Source organism: Atractosteus spatula, chromosome 9 (genome assembly GCF_055471065.1).
Source record: "Atractosteus spatula isolate fAtrSpa1 chromosome 9, fAtrSpa1.hap1, whole genome shotgun sequence".
In the NCBI taxonomy this organism is placed as follows: Eukaryota; Metazoa; Chordata; class Actinopteri; order Semionotiformes; family Lepisosteidae; genus Atractosteus; species Atractosteus spatula.
Window position 1 is genome coordinate 46,097,721 of NC_142714.1, and position 19,715 is coordinate 46,117,435.

The 19,715-nt window shown below is 35.7% G+C and overlaps 1 protein-coding gene across 1 annotated transcript in view; it reads left to right on the forward strand.

Moving 5' to 3' along the window:
* Positions 1-19,715, forward strand: part of nalf2 (NALCN channel auxiliary factor 2) — a 111,509-nt gene that overhangs the window by 21,910 nt on the left and 69,884 nt on the right. The gene's annotated exons all lie outside the window — the stretch shown is intronic.

Consider the following 19,715-nt stretch of genomic DNA (forward strand, 5'->3'; position numbering starts at 1 on the left):
CCCAGCCATGTCATACAGCCCACACCTTTCTTCTCTTACAAGGATAAACTGCTGGGCTGACACAGCAGTTTATCACTATTGTTTACCTCACTGTTGCCGATTCTGTTTGCTCTGCTAATTTGTTTTAGACAAGTAGTACATCCCTAGATCTACCACAATGTTTCTGCTGAAAGCCAGCTTCACCTCTCCTTCAGAGAATGTTGCTATATTCCACTTCTCTTTCTCTCTTCCCTTTTCCCTCTACTCATTTCCACATTTTCCTTCAGTAGGTACAGTATCACAGCAGAACTAGGATTTCCTAGTTTTTAGCCTTGAATGGACATTTGTTCCCTGGGGGCTTGTCATAGTGATGATCACTAGATCCATAGATATAAAAGATGCATAGTGTGATGATCAATAGATCCATAAATGTAAAAGATGCAAGCTCCCTCTTTTCTTTGATGAGAGCCAAAGGAGCTATGTTTGTTTTATAGTTGAGAGTCATGCGTCTCAGGTTTGTACTTTGCTATGTGGGATTTCCTTCTGTCCTGGACGTTTTTCATGTGTTGCTTATGGGGCTTATGGATTCTGAATTATCTGGATGACTGTCTGATCTTTGACTGCTCCATTAATGAGCTCTGTTTCAGATTCAGATCTGAATCCCTCGGGAAAAGCCAACAAGGTGTTCTTGCTCTCCAACCTGTCAAATGACAGGTGCTATACTTTTCTGGCTGTGCTAGACTGCTTCAATCCCAGCATGTCTGTGGTGATGTTTGAATTCAAAATGCTGCTTGGTCTCATGGTATGTCTGATCCAGCCTTGGTACTTTGACAGGCCACAAACTCTGTCAGGGACAGGACATACAGACTTTGGGTGTCCCGATCATGTCAGTTAGCACTGGTCTGATGCTTTGCATTAAAGCAACATCACAGGAGAGCCTTGACTGGTTATTCCTATGTTGGCAGCGCTCAGTTAATTGTACACCAAAACGTAGGAATCCCAGTCATAGTTGGTTACTAAAATGATTTAAATCTATAACACCTGGGCTGTGAGCTCAAACTTTACATTTATATTAATATATTTCTTATCCAGGGGTGTGCCAGAAGGAACCAAAGTCATGGAGTTGATCTGCACTTGCTATGGCATTCTGTCTCTGTCCTAATGGTGATATAAAAGATTGCTGCCTGGTTTTATCCTTTCTTACCTTGGAGAGCTCCCTAAGCTCTCACAGTTAGGACTTCAGTTTTTCTTATTCCCATCTGATCTTCACCCACCCTCTGGGCTAACCCAACTTTTGAGGCTAAGAACATGATAGCCTTCCACATAAGTCACCTAGAATTGCTTGTGTTATTACACCTCATACACATCTACTGAACTTTGGATGTCAGAAGCTTCACCACTTGCATTTAACATATGTGCTCTAGGCAATGCCCTTCAGGACATCTAACTAGCTCTTTGTGTCCTTTGATGGACCTATGTGCAGTGTTCTCTGAGTGACAACTGGCTGGATGGATTTTACACACCACCCAGATTGTTTAGACACACTGTCTATTTTTCTGGCCCTTTACAATGGGGCAGCAGTACAGGAACTCTCCCTTTCAGCAGTATGGGCATTATTGAACATGCTCATATACTTTTAAGGATGGATGTTATAGAAGCTGCATGACCCTCTCTGGATTATGTAATCTACTTTCTTCATCACCTTGAAATTTGAATGGATGCTCATCCTCCGTTTTGTGGTGTCTTGCCTCCTCCTATTGAAAGGGGATGCTAGGTCATTATATTAGCCCTGGTTTGTTGAAAAGACATGCAACCTTTATCCTTCTCTGTTGTTAAGAACAACCTGGCAATGTAAAAAAAGATGATCAGGGCAGGCTGAGATACAGTAGTAGGCAATGTTCCCTCTAAGCTGTGCGCGTGTGCTTGTGCACACAAGTTATGAAATCAGTGCACATAGGAAATTGAACTGTGCACAAAAAATTACATTCCAAAAAAATAATGATAAAACAAACATGATTGTCAATTGAGAAATGCTACATTGACCACATGAGGCTGGCTGCGAGAGGCCCAACTTGGCTGTGTGCATTGTTATTGCTACTAGTTAATTGATATCTATGCTCTCGTAGTCTCATACCTCCCTGCTCATGTTCGCTCAACATTCAGTCTCTATGACTGGGCTCGTTGAATCGCTGTCCCGGTCTTTTGGATCTCACTGCTTTTACTGTATGAGAATGAATATATTAACAAAAAATAATTTCAGGGTTACAATTTTACATACTCTTAATTTAGTGCGCAGAAGTATTTGTCACTGGGGAAAAAATTGCACAACTTGAAATTTTTGTGCACACAGCCCATTAAAAATTAGAGGGAACATTGGTAGCAGGTTCCAATGTTCCTGCTTTCTGCATGTTCAGTGGAGAAGCAGCTACAGTAGGAAAGCACTTCCCCAAGAAGTAATGACTACATTTCTTTTCAGGGGACCAAGATTATGATAATAACTAAGCATTTGTTTTGTTTTTTATATACAAGATATCAAAACTCATAAAATTTACCAGCCTAGAACCTGGCTGTGCTGAGTCAGATAATATTTGATTTTCCATACCAACAAATACCAAAAAAATGTTTTGTGTCTGAATCATCATGTTGCTTTTTTAAGTTTATTCTATGTGTTTTTTTCACCCCAAGCTTTAGTGCCCTTTTTGTTGCTTTTTTGTGATGCTAAAGGAAACAAATAGCTACATGAACTTTGGTCCTCTTCCCTGTGAGCTGTTTATTCATGAGCCATGGTAGCTGTTATATTTTTGTGTGTACCATGCTCTTGCAATAGACCCATCCTCTAGGGAACCTGATAAAACTGACGAGTGATTATTATGTTGCCATGACTGTTAGCCGCAAAGCCTGCTTATCAAATGGAGAAAGTGCTCTATCAACTGTATAATTTGTGCTCCATTCACTAAGATATCAGTTTAATCAAATATGTTTATAGATGAAGGAAGCAGAAAATGAAACACGCATGGGCCTGTAACTTGTTTTGGTTTCTGTTACTTCTAATTTTTTTACATTTGTGTGCTTTTTTGGTCAAAAGTAGCATAACTAAAATAAGCAATGAGGATGATAAAGGACTTTTAGAAAGTTTTCCATTTTTATATCACTTTCACAATTACAAAAATGTGATTCTGAAAGATAACATTAGTTTCATATAGAATTAGAAAGAAGTAATGTTGATATTGTCCCTTCTTGGGGTAAAAGCACAATTGAGTTCTATGGTATACTGTACATTGCAATCAAATTCAGTATAGTTTCCAATAAAGTTAAGACACATCCAGCAAACATGTTTAGAGAATGGATCGCAACTTTATTTCATGCCATTATTTCACAGCAGACTGCTATTTAATTATTAAAAGCATGATATTGTTATCATATTTGTCACCTTTTGAGAAGTTCCTAGGTTTTATTTTTGATGTTTCTTTTGCAGAGTGGGGGAAACTCCTTCTTTTCCATCAACAATAGAGAGTAAATTAAAAACAATTAAAGCAGAATAGTGCCCTTAAAGAAAAAATATGCCAGCTTGACTTTGTAGAGACTAATTGCATGTCGAATAAAATAGTATATCAGGTAAAAAGAACTTTGCTGTATTTGTAAATAATATTTGATGTCCATGCATTCCACATCTAGTATTCCAAATGCTATGTACTTTGTCTAGACTTAAAATCAGTTCCTAGGAAACATGTTTTTTTAACTAGAAAAAAAATAGGACAGTCTGTTTTATTTCCGGAAGCAAAATCCTGTGTGAACTAGTTTCAGTATCATAATTAGTGTGGATACAATTTAAAATGGTTGTGGCCTCTTTTAAAGCTTAAGAAACCTTCGTGCTTTATGTAATAGCTTTTTTTTCTGCAATTGGCATTGCAGTCTTTTTTTGTTTTAAAAAAGCAAACAGCTACATAATGAATAACACCTTCTGCATTGTGCCACACATTACAAAAATTCAACATCTGTAAAGTACAGACGTTCATGTTTACTCACAGTTCTGTAGCATACAAAATTTGTAATCAATCAAACTGCTTGGAGTATTAAGCATATTATTTTTGCTCAGTAGATAACATCAGAATTTTAAGAGTACTTAAAATAAATACTTAAAAGTAGACCTGAAAGACTTTTATCACATCATTTAATAGTATGATTATAAAATAAATTTAAAGGTTTAAAAAAATTGAGCTTAAATTACGTTTCAAAGTGATAAACATCACACATTCAGTTTTTAGACACAAAAATAGGGCAGTCTACATGCAGATACATTTTTAGAATGGACAGAATGTGTCTTATTTTACTGTAGTCTGCTTTTGATTTAATCAGCCATTGCCAGCTTAGTTTTCTCAGGCAGATTCTGGATATAAACAGTCATTTCAGAAAAACATCTGAATACCCAAGCTGCATAGTTCAAAAACCTAGTCCCCAGATACAAGGGAATTGTATGCTCTTGAAAAGCCAGGGAAATCATATGTTAACAGCAGCCCCATTACACAATGACCCTGCAGCTATAAATGAGCAAGCCTGACTATCTGCATATATTTTCTGTAATTTTACAGTCAGAATTATTTACCATGTGACTATATATTGCCTATACTCTACATATACTGTATATGAGTGTTGATACTTTAATATTTCCAATCCATTTATTTAAAAAACTCAATCTGCTATTAACATACCATACAGTATAACTTCTATGAAAGTACTGTGCATAGTGCTCTGATAAAAAAAAAATAGTATTAAATTAGTATTTTGATATACTATTTTTGTCAGGTTGGCATTTCCACAAGACACAATGTTCCCTCCTACTGTGTCTGTATTTAGTCCTACATTTCTGAGGTGAATAAATTCTGAGTGTTAAGCTATGTCATTATTTAAAAGGATTGTTGTTGTGTAATAGTGGATGTACTGTATAAGGTCAAGATCTGACTAAACAAAAACTTTTTGAAAGGGCTTGAGTTTGTATACCTTCTGTAACATTATCACACTGTACTCTTTTTCTGTTTCTTATTCAAAAGCTACTAAAGTCTTAAATGAAGGTAGCAGATCAGCTTTTAGAATCTGTTCTGTTTTGTTTGCTCTTCTTGAATCTTTAAACAAATACATTGAAATTCCATTCCATTGTCGTCTCAGGATCTTAAAGCATAATGAAACTTTCTACTACTTGGCTGTTTCTGTGGTAATTTTACCTGCACTATTTTTCCATATTTTGGCACATATCTGTCACCACAATTCCACTCTTCAGAAAGCTTCGCTTAGCACAGTCAGACTTTCACAATATTTAAACTGTTCAAATTAGCCTTTTGCATGGCCTATAGACCTTTCCAGCTGCTAATTATCAGAGAAGTCTAGGAGCTGATTTTCACTTGAGAACCGAAGGTTTCAGACATATCACAGCTCTCTCAACCGATGAAAAAATTCTGGCACAAATATTTCTAATTAGAAATACGCTTACTGGTACCATGATTGGCAAGTCTTTTCACGGCATAAATATTCTATAAAATGGCATTTCATGCTACATATTACCTATTTTCTTCACACTATTAGAATGCTGTGCCTTTGGTCTTAACATCAAATCTTGACTTCATTTGCCAAGCTTTGCTATATTTAGAGCTCTGGAGCAATTTGTTGATATAAACCTTTTTAAGTGGCTTTGTGTGTCATCACATTTTTACCTTCTGAGAATATCTTTTTCTTAAATAATAAAATATTTTGCATAGGAGGACAATCAGATCAGATTCGGGTGCTTTTCTATTAGTAACTCTAATACTGTTCATATAGTATATTCAATTCAGTTTTCAGGCAAGAAGGAGAGAAGAAAAATCTCTGGGGATCAAAGACCTTATAATTTGCTTCCCCACGATGCAACAAGTAAAGAGAGACAACAATAACTGGGTAGGATAAAGTTCATTTAGAATGACAGCTATATTTATCAGACTGATCTAAAGGATTTTGATGCATCGTGGGTCAAGTATCTTGTATAAATGGGAGAGAGTTTCTTGGTACCAACCAGAAGCACTGATGTGTGTATTGAGGTATAGAAGAGATAAAGCAGAGGAGTGCAATACAGGTAGGCAAAGATATGTTGTGAATATTAAACAAGGCAGTGTACTTAGATCCTCACATAAGAACTTGTTATTGACAGCATTACGAATGTGGTTCCTCAAGAAAATCAAATAAGTAAGTCATTATCCTTCATTTAAAGACTGAGAGAAATTGGTCTTCACATTCGTAATTTAACCATACCACTGTGGGGAGGTCCTATCTCTAAATGCTGTGCTCTGTTCATTTGAAGAATGTTGGATATTTTAAAATAACATGTGTCCTGGCACCACAGAGATTGTCCTAGTGTCTGTGAAATTAATCCAGTTTGTGGCACATTTAGACTGGAGATTTGTCATTGTTTAAAAGACCTCTGAAATCTATCCCATTATACACTGGAAGCCAGTGAAGAGATGCCAATATGTGTTCTTATTTTTAGTTTTAGTTTAGATTATAGGAGCTGCAATTTAGTTTGGGTGAAGTGTGAACAGAGGACAATTTAGGCTACCCAACAGTACAGCATTGTCAAGACTAGTTGAGATCAAGCCGTGACTTTTCCAGCATCGCTTTAAGAATGGAATCATCTTAGTTTGGAAATATTTTCCAAATTTCCAGGTGGAGAAAAGTCCCTATGGATATGTTTTACATGTGTGTATCAGATAAAAGATCAGAATCAAAGTTTGTATTGGTGCTTTTGTCGCATCTACGTTGAGTGTTGGAATGTCATTTTATCAGAAAAGACATTTTGGCCCCAGGTTTTGGCAGTATATGCTATTGTAAAATTGTATAAAAACAAAGCTTTAGATAACACTGTAGTACAGTATTGGCTGTTTGATAAAGATCAAAGGAAAGACTAAGAATAACAGTTTATTGTCCATTTGGCTTTGCACACAGGAAAGGCAGCAGTGTGGGTGTGTTCACCTTTCAATAAAAATTAGAGGCAACAGAAATTTATTCATAGCTTGCAGTATGACAGTACTGGACTGCAGCACACCTCCCCCAACTCCCACCTACCTCTTCACATCATTCTCCATTCCTCCCCTGTACCACGTCACTACAGTTTCTAGTGATTGTACAGAAAAGGGATCAGTGACTCAGTCAGGTTAATATTCAGCCAGATCACACTTTTGTGGCTGTTAGCACACTTGCAAGGACATAAGAGATATAAATCCTAATATTGTACATTATTTAAACTATACATTTACGGAAATATTTTTTCTTCCATTCATTCTTAGGGCCTAATTAACTTCTACTTTTATCATCCTAGAGCACATAGAATACTTACCGTACATCACAACCTACATCAGTTTAATGAAACATAACACTGCATATTTAAACTCACTGATCAAAAGGAATTAATCAGTATTGCTGGAACTGCTGAGTCATGAACATGTTGTGTGCAACATGTTCCTTTATACTGCAGTGGATCCCCTCTGCGCTTATGATTTACTTCAAGATGACAGTACAATAAGGAGAATTGAGAAGTGCTGACTATCTCTCAAAAACAGGTTGAAATATGAAACAACTAGTACAATGTATGTTGCTTTCAGCTTTTACAATCCCGATTTTAATAGTGTTTCTACAGAGAACACATGATATCTAAATAAAAAAAGGATTTAGACAAACATCAAAAAACATTTTCCATTATGAATAACCATTGATGCACTCCTTTTTTAATTTTTGTTTTTATTTTCCCATTATTTTTAACACACAGTAAGTCTCTCAAGAGGGGTGCTGAAAGGGTAAAATGCTTGAGTCTTTCACCTAAGCTGTGAAAGCTGCCTGTTACTTTGATTTCTCGGGAGTGCATAATGACTTGCTGTAAAAATGTCACTCTGTGTTCAACAACAACAGAAGGAACACTGCTTGAGAGCTGTGGGAAAAACCTCTAACAGCACAGCCAGGATGGCGGCAGTAACAGGGAATCTGCATTTTCCATTAAACTCCCTGCTGACAATTTGTTTCCAAGGGCTGCCAGAAAGAGAACTCCCATGTGGGGAGCAATTTTAGTTCCTCAAGTGTTCAGAGAGCAACAGCCCCTGGTCTGAAAGACAGCTTGTAAAGTAACCACAAATATCAAGTTGATTTATTTTGTTGCAAATTATGTATTATACCTTTCAGAACCTTTCTATATTAATATGAATATTTTTACCATCTAACTCAAAACCTAATTTCTTATTGTACTATTGCTTGGAACATCCCTCCACTAATGCCTTTCCAATAGCCTACAACTGAATATACAAAATAAATGGCATAAGAATGGTTACAAATTAGAGGAGGCCATTAGGCCCATCTTGCCCTCGCAGTTAGTAGTTAATTGATTCAAGGATCTCATCCAGTAGTTTCTAGAAAGACACCTGGGTATCAGTTTTAACAACACAGCTGGGTAGCTTGTTCCATACTCGTACGACCCAAGAAAGTAGAGATGCACAGCTGGAATTCAAAACCTTCTCCTGTTTGCAAAATGGGCACTTTAACCGACTAAACCAAGGCAAAGCTTCTTATGACTAGTACTATAAAATTATTTTGGGGGTTGTTGTATTCTATTCTTTTTCTAAGTGACCCAGTGTATGGCAGATGAGGGATAATGGGTAGATATAAGATAAGATCAGATCACTTTATATCAGATCACTTTATTGGCCATATACAATTTCTTGTATTAGGAGTTTGTCTTTTCGCATACCCCAACTTGCTCTCTATGAGACACACAGACAGGAAGAGAAGCTTGGTGTCAGAGCGCAGGGTCAGCCATTTATACGGTGTCCCTGGAGAAGTTGGGGTTAAGGGCCTTGCTCAGGGGCCCAACAGAGTAGGATTCCTCTGCCGGCCACAGGTTACGAACCGGCAATCTTCCAGCCACAAGCGCAGATCCTTAGCCACAGAGCCAAGAAACGATAAGAAATATAATATTGCCATGCTAGGTGGTCTGTAACATCACTAAATACAATAAATGTTGGTAGAGGTAGCTGCTTTTGTTTTTAAACCTAGTCTATCTCTTAATGCATGTCATCATGATCTTGTTTTATTTTTTTTACATTTATAAAGGTCTTCATTAACTCACTTCCTTTATTGTCCCAGATAAGAAATTTGGTTTGCAGACAGGTACTGTAAAAGACATAACACAATACATAAATAATTTAAAATACATAATATGTTTAACACAACACAAACCTGTTAAATAAGAAACATGAATGCTTAAGATAAGAAAAAAACAAGTTAGCAGCTTAAATCTTCACAATTTAGAAAAAAAAATGGGTCATCGGTGTCTGAGATGAATACATGCATGATGAAAAAATAAAAAATAATTAAAATATACAAGCTCAAATTCACAAGGGCAAGGGGTGGTCATGACAGTAGATTGACACCGAAGAAGGCTCTGCAGCCGAAACGTGTTTCTTTTCTTCTCTTTTCAGCATGGTATAAATCTTTACTTGTTCCTTTGCAACCTACACATGGTGACACAGCCACCTACTTGAACTACAGTGTATTATTACATTGGCCCAGGGCCGTCACTAGGCATAAGCGAACTAGGCAGAAAAGAAGACCTGGATTAGTGATCTCAAAACACAGGCACGTCCAATCAAGTCAATATACTGTACATAAGATGTAATAATTTGTATTTAATTTAGTTTAAGTCTGTAACTAGCAAACTGTAGACAAAACACATTTTCAAGCTGGATGCGTAGACTACTTGAGGTTAAAAGATTCACATTTCCTGCAATTGTATATATGCCATGTGGGTAGCTTGGCTAAACATCACAAAAGGCCGCTCAGCGATTGTAAATAATCGACATGAAATGCATTGTTTTCCATGTGGTTTCTTCTGTATTTCTTTAAATGGGTGTATTGTGAACCCAAACTGTAGTTTGGATTGCACTCTCCCAGCAACAGTGGCAGGAGCAGAGATGAGCTTTTCAAAGCTCAAATTGATTAAAACATATCTGAGGTCAACCATGGCACAAGACTGTGTCAGTGGACTGGCCATCATGAGCAACAGTCATGCAGTGAATTGACTACTGTCGTGAGAAAATGTAATTGATGATTTTGCTTCCCGAAAATCTAGGCGAATAGATATAAAGAACATTTTTTATAAAATTTCTGCTCAGCCCTTACTGATCTCACCTCCCCAGTTATTGAGTGCACGTTTTCAGTTTCTTACTCAATTCCATATTTATTTCTACATTTCCTTTTTATAAAGGTTTCAGTGCAGTAATTTGAATTCCTATTTATTATTTCAATGTTAAAAATACATCTTCGTAAAATGTGTGTTCCCTGTTTGTCATTTGTATTATATGTTCTTCCCAGCTTGTTAATAAAGTTTTCTAGCTATATAATTCATTTTTTTGTTCTTAATAGTAAAATAAGGTTGGAGTGAGAGCTGTGTGCATGCAAATTACTATATGATCTGGAGGGTCCCATTTTTTAGATTTTTCCAAAAAGCTAGTGCCAGCCCTGTTTTGACCTTGTGCTCTACACGCATAGATGTCTGCCAGCTGTTGTGCACCTTTGCACACTACCTTCACTATCCTGCTCAGTCTGTTTTTATTGCATATATTCAGGTTACCAAACCAGGATATCACAGTGAACGTTAGAAGAGATTCAATAAAAGTTCTAAAGAATAAAGTAATCATTTTACTACATACACTAAAAGAGCAGAATTTTCTCAGGAAGAACAATCGCTGTTGGCTCTTCTTACATACAGTGTGGTATCTGTATTTTCTCAAAGGTAAGCTTGAAAAACAAGAATGGTGCCAAAATATTTGTACCATTCAATTTCTTGTTCCTCAATGACTGTAGTTTTGTAATGTGTGGTCGCTTTCTATAGTTAATAATTAAGACTTATTAAATATCAGATATCATCATTGTCGACCTGCTTTACTGATAAAGGACATTTTCCTTTAAAATGTAGCCTCAGACTTTAGGCCCCATACAGTAGATAAATGGAGATAGATGGCTGTAATTGTCCATCCCATCTATCTATATGTATAGACTTTGACTAGTTTAATTAAAAACTCTTTACCATTTTTCATAATGTATATAGAATACTATATCTAATGCTGTTTTCGTGGGTTTAATGAAATCTTTCTTCCTTGACTGACAGAAAGTTAATAAACTGTATAGTTGTTATCTCTATGTTTGCAGCCAAAGGCCTAGTTGAACAGTGTAGCTTGTATAACAAAAAGACATCTTTCAGAGGTGTGTGGATTTTGCTTTTAAGGTCCTAAACCACTGTCTGTGGTCAATGAAAGGAAAGGTACAAAGCAGTTCTGATACTTTGATATCTTTTTCAGGACATATTCGATTTTAATTTATGCTTCCATTCCCTTTGAGCCTAACCCCATACAGTATACCTGGCACATTAATCATTTCTGAAACCCTTCAGCACACCTGGGCTGCTTAGTATTTTTCAGGAAATATATATAATTTACTTGATTTATGGCAGCGCCTTTCTTTTTTTTAATAATCATCCTACATCTGCTTTGAATATTTTTGGAATTTGCTTGGCAGTTTTGACAGCTATTGGGTAATGAAGGGTAACCAAACAAATAAATTAATTTAGTTAAGAGCAGAAGATACAATTGGATAAGTGGGATTCTTAGACACACTGAACCTTCCTTCCTCAATCCAATTTCTAAATTTAGGCAGAAATGGATTTTGAGTGTAAAACTCTTTTACTGTAAGTGTAACACAATTACCTAAAAGGCACTATCGATCAAAGTCAATGTTGTAGGCGTCACATTAGCTATCTGGTTTGGAGATGCATGCTGAATCACTAGACAGTATCTCATCACTAAACTTCATTGCTGTTTACAGCCCATGAATTCTATCTACAGGTAAACATCACTTTGCACAAATCATATTTCACCATAGTTTGATTGAATGGGGTATTTTATTTGGAGGGGGTTATATTTTATGTAAACTTTCTAACCATTGCTTCATATTGAGCTGTTCCCTGTATTTTTTCTTCGTTTTCTTTACAGTTTGTTGTACATGAGATTAAAAAATAAATAATCCCTCTCACTGCAGTTTAATTTCAAACTTATTTCTGGTAGTGCAACTTTGTGGAAATTAGTTTGACTTAGTTTACCGTATTATTTTTAAATGCTAATTTATGTTTCACTTTGTAGATGTTGGTCTTCTTTGTTTGGATAAATTAATCTTTTTTCAAGTAGAATAAATGACTGCAAACGTTTTCATATACTGTACTAAGAGGTGCCCATCATAACAATGTGCAAAAATTTTCATTTAATTTTTTCACAGTGGCTTTTGTAGAGGGGTGAATCCATTGCATTAAAAAGTTGAGAGTTCATGCCTCAATTTTAAGCCAATTTTCTAAATTTATTATGTGAGTACTTTGGGAATATAGTAAAATGACTAAAATGAATTACATCAGAATACAATACTGTATCTTATCATGATGGACTTGCTGATAGTGAAATGAAAATGTAATAATTGTTGTTTCTCCTGCCATGTTCATGCCTTAGTAAAACTGGCTAAGCCAAGGATAACGTTTAACATCATAATCACAGAAAGAATGTTCCTGCTCAGTTTGAAAACACTGCTGTTAATTGAGCCAGGTGATGTACTTAGCATAAAATGTTTAATACATATATATGTATCTATAATTTCATACACAGTTAGCTCTGATTCAGATTGAAGATATTTGCACAAATGTGTCTAACAACAGTATATGACACCTTCAATATTTGAAAAGGTCAATTTTATAGCATTTGCATCAAGTAATATGATTCTCTTCAGAGTTTCAAAAGATCATCAGGTGATAGTGCTCTAAGAATAATCCATTTAACAGAAAAGATGATTTCAAAAATACTTACTGTTTTGCATACATTTATATGGAATATTATCAAAATATACAACAATATATAAAAATAATTGTATATCATTTGGGGTTTCTTTTTGAATCCTATGAAACCAAAACAAAGAATACCAATAACTGCCAAAACGTTAAAAAGGTTCTGTCACCTCCTCATGTTCAGTTTGTTTTTAAAAAGTGCTAGGTCATAACGACACCCTTTCTTACTTACTTTCTCTCACTTTTTCTTTCCCTGCAGATATAGCAGTTTCCCTGACTGCAAAGCGGTCAAACCAAGATCCCAGGTTTTGATGTGGGATTTGATTACACTGCTAGAGAGATAGCTGACAGCTGACATTAAGCCAGATACTCGCACCTTGGATTGATCAGACTAACAGCATTTAATAACAGCTCTCCTGTCAGAGGGGTCTAAGCAGGGGGGCATTCAGAGGAGGGGTTTCACACTGGGAAACAGTAGATGCATGAGTATCTTTGTTATCTCCTCTGCAAAGTGCAAACAGTGCGGGCATTTACACAGTATGAAATTTAAAGTGTTTTTGAGTGCTTACATATGGCCTTAGTATGTACTGTAATAGTTTCCACATCAGGATGTTTAACCTAGAGGCTCCAAGTCAGAAAAATATCAGTAGCAAATGTGATCTGCAAAAGTTATTTGTTTTTCCTTATTTCTCCTTCTGTGCTAGACTGTTGGTTACTAGAGTGATCCAGATATTGAGAGAATTTAGTTTGTCTAATGGGTGTTGCAGAGCAGTCAATGGAGATACAGCCAAGTTCATCCTTATGTAACACGGGGAAATCTTTAAACTTGAGAACAGTATGTATCAGCCTTCTTGTGGACAGCATTCGGAAGTCGTCTGTAATGTAGTCTTAATAAAAAAGTATTGCTTCCTGTCCTTCCAGGATGGATGAAGTGAAGGACATTCTCCACCCTTGCAGTATTTCTTTTGAGCACAAATAAGAACATTAGAAAGCACATAAGAGGAGGTTAAGTAATCTCTCTTCTGACCACTTCTGGTAAGAAGTCAGCGTCAGAAACAAAATGGATGGTTAAGTTGTTCCAGATTCCTAAAACCCTTTCTGTGCAAGACTGTATCCTGGTCTTGTTTTAAATTCACTTCCTCATAGTTTCAACTTGCGTCCTATGGTTTGTGTTTCCATTTTGTTTCCGAAGATGTTCAAAGGGTTGACTTTGTCAGTGCCCCTTGAGGATTTTGAACATATCTCACTGTAGTCTTCCCCATTTTAGACTCACCCAAGTGGATGCTGCACTTCAGTGGTAAAAGAAGTGGTTCCCCTTATCTATGTAAAAAGCTTTGGGATTCTTTGAGATGATAAGTCCTTACATAAATGTGAGGATTTCAGAGTAAAAACATTCAGCCACTTTTGCCTCTGTAAACCCAGGAATGTATCATCCAGAACATCAATATGTTTTTGCAAAATAATTCTATAATCTCATTGTTTCTTATCTTACATTTTCAGTTTTTGTTTTTGTTACCTGATAGTGAATAATCATATTCACTACAATCTGTCATCCTAATACAGATCTCTGTGGTAATCCAGTCATGACATCATTCCATTTTAAACATTTGCTCTGTTACCCATCCATTAACCAGTTATTAATGACATTAATAAAGACACACATTGCTTTGAATGACTAGTGTGTAATTTCAAGAATTCATCTTAAAGAGGAATGTAAGCAAATACCTTCTTAAAATCAATATTGTTGTCATATCATATGCTACATCTGTATCCATTGCTCCTTGGTTGCCTGTTCAAATAATTATAGTTAATTCTGACCTGCCTTTTTAAATCCGTGTATCCACCAAAAATCTATTGCTAATATGTAATACAAGTCCGATATATTAGTATTTGTTTCCTTGGTTCAGTTTTTTGTACTTTTAATGGATAGGTGCAATTATACAGTTAATAGATGTTAGTCTTGAATGATTGTTGGAAGAGTTTTATTAATGGCCAATTAACATATCTTGTTTCCATACACACCGTACATTTTGTAGAATACCATTAGGCCATGGAGCTCTGTTAATCTTTTGTTATTTTAATATCAATAACACTTCTGCTTCTTCTTTGGTGCTATTGTTGAATATGAAACTTGGTTTTTGCTTCGCCAGGGACATGTTGTCAGTTTCTACTTTAGTAAACACCAAAGCATTATCATGAATTAATATATTAGGCATTATTTTCCTTTCATCGCTTGGACGTTTTTAATTTTTATCAATGAGACAATCTTTCACTGCAATGTACTGTTTTTTTTAATGCCGACAAATCTTTTATCAGTCATTATAACCTTCATTGCAATATTCTTTTCTTTCTTTTGCCTTTTCTAATGTCCTCTTTACTTTTCAAGTGCATTCACTTTTATTGTACTCCATTTCTATGCACAAATGCTGTTCTTTTACAAACACGTTATAATGTGCTTCCCCCTTATATTGATCTTGTCTCATTGAAAAACAAGCCTCTGCCATTTAACCTTTGATTTACTTAGTCTGGTGATGAATCTGTTCTTTGGTTCTTTGCTTTAAAGCTGGATATTTTTTCAATTTTGCCATCCATTGATCTAATGATCCATTTATCTCTCTAATGCCATTCTACTTCTTTTAAATTTTGTCTCCTTTGAAAATCTGCCTTTCTGCAATTATAAACCTTTGTTTTTGACTCTACTTTTACAATTTCAAAATATACTTTGCAGTATTGCATAATTAATCAAATCTGTAGAAACAGCTATTGCCATAGCATGACAGAAAAGCTGAAGCTTCCTTTAGCACACCATGTTCTCAGCCATGTGTTGTGCTGACAGATTATGATTTGCAGTTATTCATCTTTGCATTGTACACACAGGATCCTTGAGAGAACCATCAATTTGGTCTTGCTCTTCAGATTGTTTCCAAGGATTTTTTAAAATATTCATGTTCATTGAACGTTTCCTGTTTATGCCATTTCTTCCAAAATGAACTGCCATAATTAGGTCTTCACCTGTCTTTTCTAGGGGACAACTGCATATACTCTTTGTGCAGTGTTCACCTACTTGGCTACAGGGAGACAATATATTGTACAGTTGCTGATGACTTATTATTAATAATAAATAGCCCTTGGTGACAGGCACACCACAAGACTGTCATTGGCATGTGCTGTCAAATTCATTGATGCACCTGCAGTGTGTTTCTAAGAACAATCTCCAACAACCACCAGTTCTCCTTTTCTTGTTTTTAGTAGCAGTGATACTTGAAGTGGTGTAAGTACAGTATTTATCAAGGTGCTCTCTAAGGAGCTGCTGTCTTATGCTTTAAGGTTTTTGAGTATGGCAAACCTGTTTGCTGGCACGCTTTTTTACAATTTGTGCTCATCTCTTTTGGCGCAATGACGATTGGGGGGACATGCCTCACAAAATGGGTTTTTCATTTTCACCATTTTATGATTTTTTCAGGTGCTGCAATGTCTTCTCCTGTGCATATATTTGGAGTAAGAACTGGGTTTTGTGGCAGTTTTCACAGATATAATCTGGATGTCTTCCAAGAAGTTGCACATGTTTCACTGGCTGCAAATCACAGGCTTGAGAACCATTTTTATGGTTTAATAGGACCTAACAGAAACCATGCAGTTACAGTACTTCCACTAGTTCCTGTACCATTGCTCCAGTAATAAAGTAGAAATGATGAAATACTAAGACAAAGATATAAAAATTGAACAAGTCACTTTTCACTGCTGTGAATCTATGCATATGCCTTTAAACAAATTTTGGTGAACATTCAGGCTGTATGCACTGATATTATTTCTCAAGAAAATGAAATTATGAACACTTTTTTATCCCATGAAGCAGAATGGCCATTACAGAAAAAGGGCTCTGCTTATCGGAAATTACCATCTTCTTAGTTGAAAAGGCATTCCATTAATCACTGAGTGATTTGTTAATTACATAAATGTCCTTTAAACAGCTAATGCATCCTAAGGAGAAACAGATTTATAAATGGCTTTATGAAACGATGCTTCATTTTCTCACTGATGGAGATTAAACAGGAACCTCCATTTCTATTGTGTATCATTTTAGTTCTGGGGTTTTCCTTACTCAGAGATGCCCTCTTATTTTCATAAGATTCTTGCTTTGGACTCATTTCAGCTATGATTAACTCACCACCAACGCGCAATTAGAGTGGAATTCATTTAACATGTAAACAGTTATTGCAAATACAACCCTCCAAAAACCTAATCTGAAGACTCTCATGGATTTGTACTAAGGGCTAAAAATCTAAAATCATTTAGGTGTGTGTACAGTTCCATAGCGGTGCATGCATATACAAATTACTGTATATAAAAAGTTTACAGCTACAAAGCATATTATGTAGCTTTATAAATTGTAAAAAATAAATTGAGTTTTTTTAATTGGAATGTACTGATTGTACATACAGTAATTTGTTCTATTATATGCTAAATCCATAGTAACTATCTTTTTCCTGGCCTTAGAGTGTAAATAAATGTGACTGTTGTTTTAAGACTATTGGGGTTGCATTTGAGATACTATCATTACCACATTTGGTAATTTGTAGATCAATATACACTTGAGGTTAGACTTAAACCAGCAATACTCAAATGAGTTGTTTCCTGACTGAAAATGAACTTGTTCTGATAAGAATGAACAATAAGAATATGGTGTTAAATAAAATACACAAACTGGCAGACAGTAATTAAAGAAAAGCAAAATGAAATATTTTTTGTGTGGTTCCACAATTTTGTGATAAAAAGCTTTCATACTCATTTATCTGATTGTCTTTGAGGTTTTGGATACAGGTAATGGACTGTAAATAGTGTACCAGGCTATATTAGGGCGGAATGGACTCCGGACTAGAAGGTTGTTGTTTCTTATCCTGTGGCTGGCAGAGGAATCCTACTCCATCAGCCTCCTGATCAAGGCCCTTAACCCAAACTGCTCCAGGGGTGCCATATAAATGGCTGACCTTGTCCTCTGACCCTGAGCTTCTCTCTCCCTGCCTGTGTGTCACATGGAGAGCAAGCTGGGGTATGTGAAAAGACAAATTCCTAATGCAAAGAATTGTATATGACTAATAAAGTGATCTTAATGTATTCTGCTGATCCTAATACAGTTATGTTTAATATGCTGGAGAAGCACTAAAATAATAACAACTTATATAAAAAGCATAGCTGTAATCTGTAAACATTTTTGACCAAGTAAAAAAGTAAGAATTTCATATTGAAAAGCATTAATATTGAATGTGTTGTCTTTATTGATTGGATATTACAGAATACATACTATTCAAAACATCTGTGTATCTGTGATGTCATAATATTGTGGGCAGTGGATTCCAAGGTAAAAGCACTGTAGTTCGCCATAGCTTCTTAAGAACAAGGTGGTAGAGATGGACCATATGCTATGTAGGTCAACATCTCACATAAGTTGTAGGAGGTATTAGAACTAGAAGTGTTATTAATTTCAAACCTTTCCTGTTTGAACCGGAGCCATCCATGGGCTGAGGGATAAAGGCTGATATTTTGCCAAATGTTTCATAGTCATTATCCTCCAGGATTTTTGAATCCATTCATTTAATTGTAATGTGGGGAAACAAATACCTTTATATAATATACAAGGTAGAGAAGCTGCTAAAATGTTGATGTGTATTGAAAAAAGAAAGCGTGTGGAGAACATAGGAGAATATAGTCACATCACACATTGAAGCTTGGTAATTCAACATGTATGATTGCAATCATATGCATTAACATACAACACTAGAGACTGTGTGTGTTACTTTTAATTGCCCTGTCACAGCACAACCTTTAGGTTCAGAGTCTAAGTGAATGCAACCTGCAGTTGCTTTGCCATTTTCTCTGAGCTGGTATAGGAGCTTCCAAATTCATTAAGAGCATTGATCTCAGAGAATGATCTGACACAGTCCCACAAGTCTTAAAAAGGTAATTACTGAAGTGTGATTATGGTAATTTGAAGTGAAATGTTTATTTTATATAGTCCGTTCATGGCCATGCAACATTGTTCATACCTGTATTCACGAACAAGGGAAATTCTATAAGGAATATTAAAGAGTATTACTTTTTTACCTCAGAAAGTTCAGCTGTTTTTTTTAAACTGTTTCAGTCATTTACAGATGTTCACTTCACCCTGCAATTCATTTTAAATTCTTTAATATGTTGACAAATAATTCACGACAGAACATTAAAACTACAAAATAAATGTCGGTCTTCACCAGGTATATGCTTGAATTTAGTTTATAAACAACAGTTGTTAAGGATCTTCTGCACAGCAGATTCTTTAGGGATTTAATGATCCATGAACCTGAAATACAAGCATTTAGATTCCAAAGCTCATGGTAATAACCTGTAATTATAAACAATCACAGTCAGTATCCTCCAAACTTCTCTTTATTTGAGTGCTGGCTAGTCAATGGACTATTTCTATATTTAGACTGAGGTTAAGGTAATACCTACTCAATCACTATTAATATTTCATTCACGATTGCATCTAGTGAGATAAACATGCACACTGTTGCAACCAGATACATTTAGTTGTACTTTTAACCTCAGATGAATTACTGCAGTTATCTTTCTATAAAGTTTACTTATATATTTTTAGTTCTTTTATGTTCAGTATTTTAAATAATGGATGATGAGTGTAAAATGATCTCTGCAGATAAAATTATTAATCTGTGACTTGGAAAAACTGGAGATCACTGTTTAGTGAAGCTGTTATTATTCACAGCTACTGGCATGTTGCAGCAAGGGGACAGGTGTGACCCAGCAAGCAGCGAGTGTTTCAGTGTTGTGGTCCACTATACTGTAGCACATCACT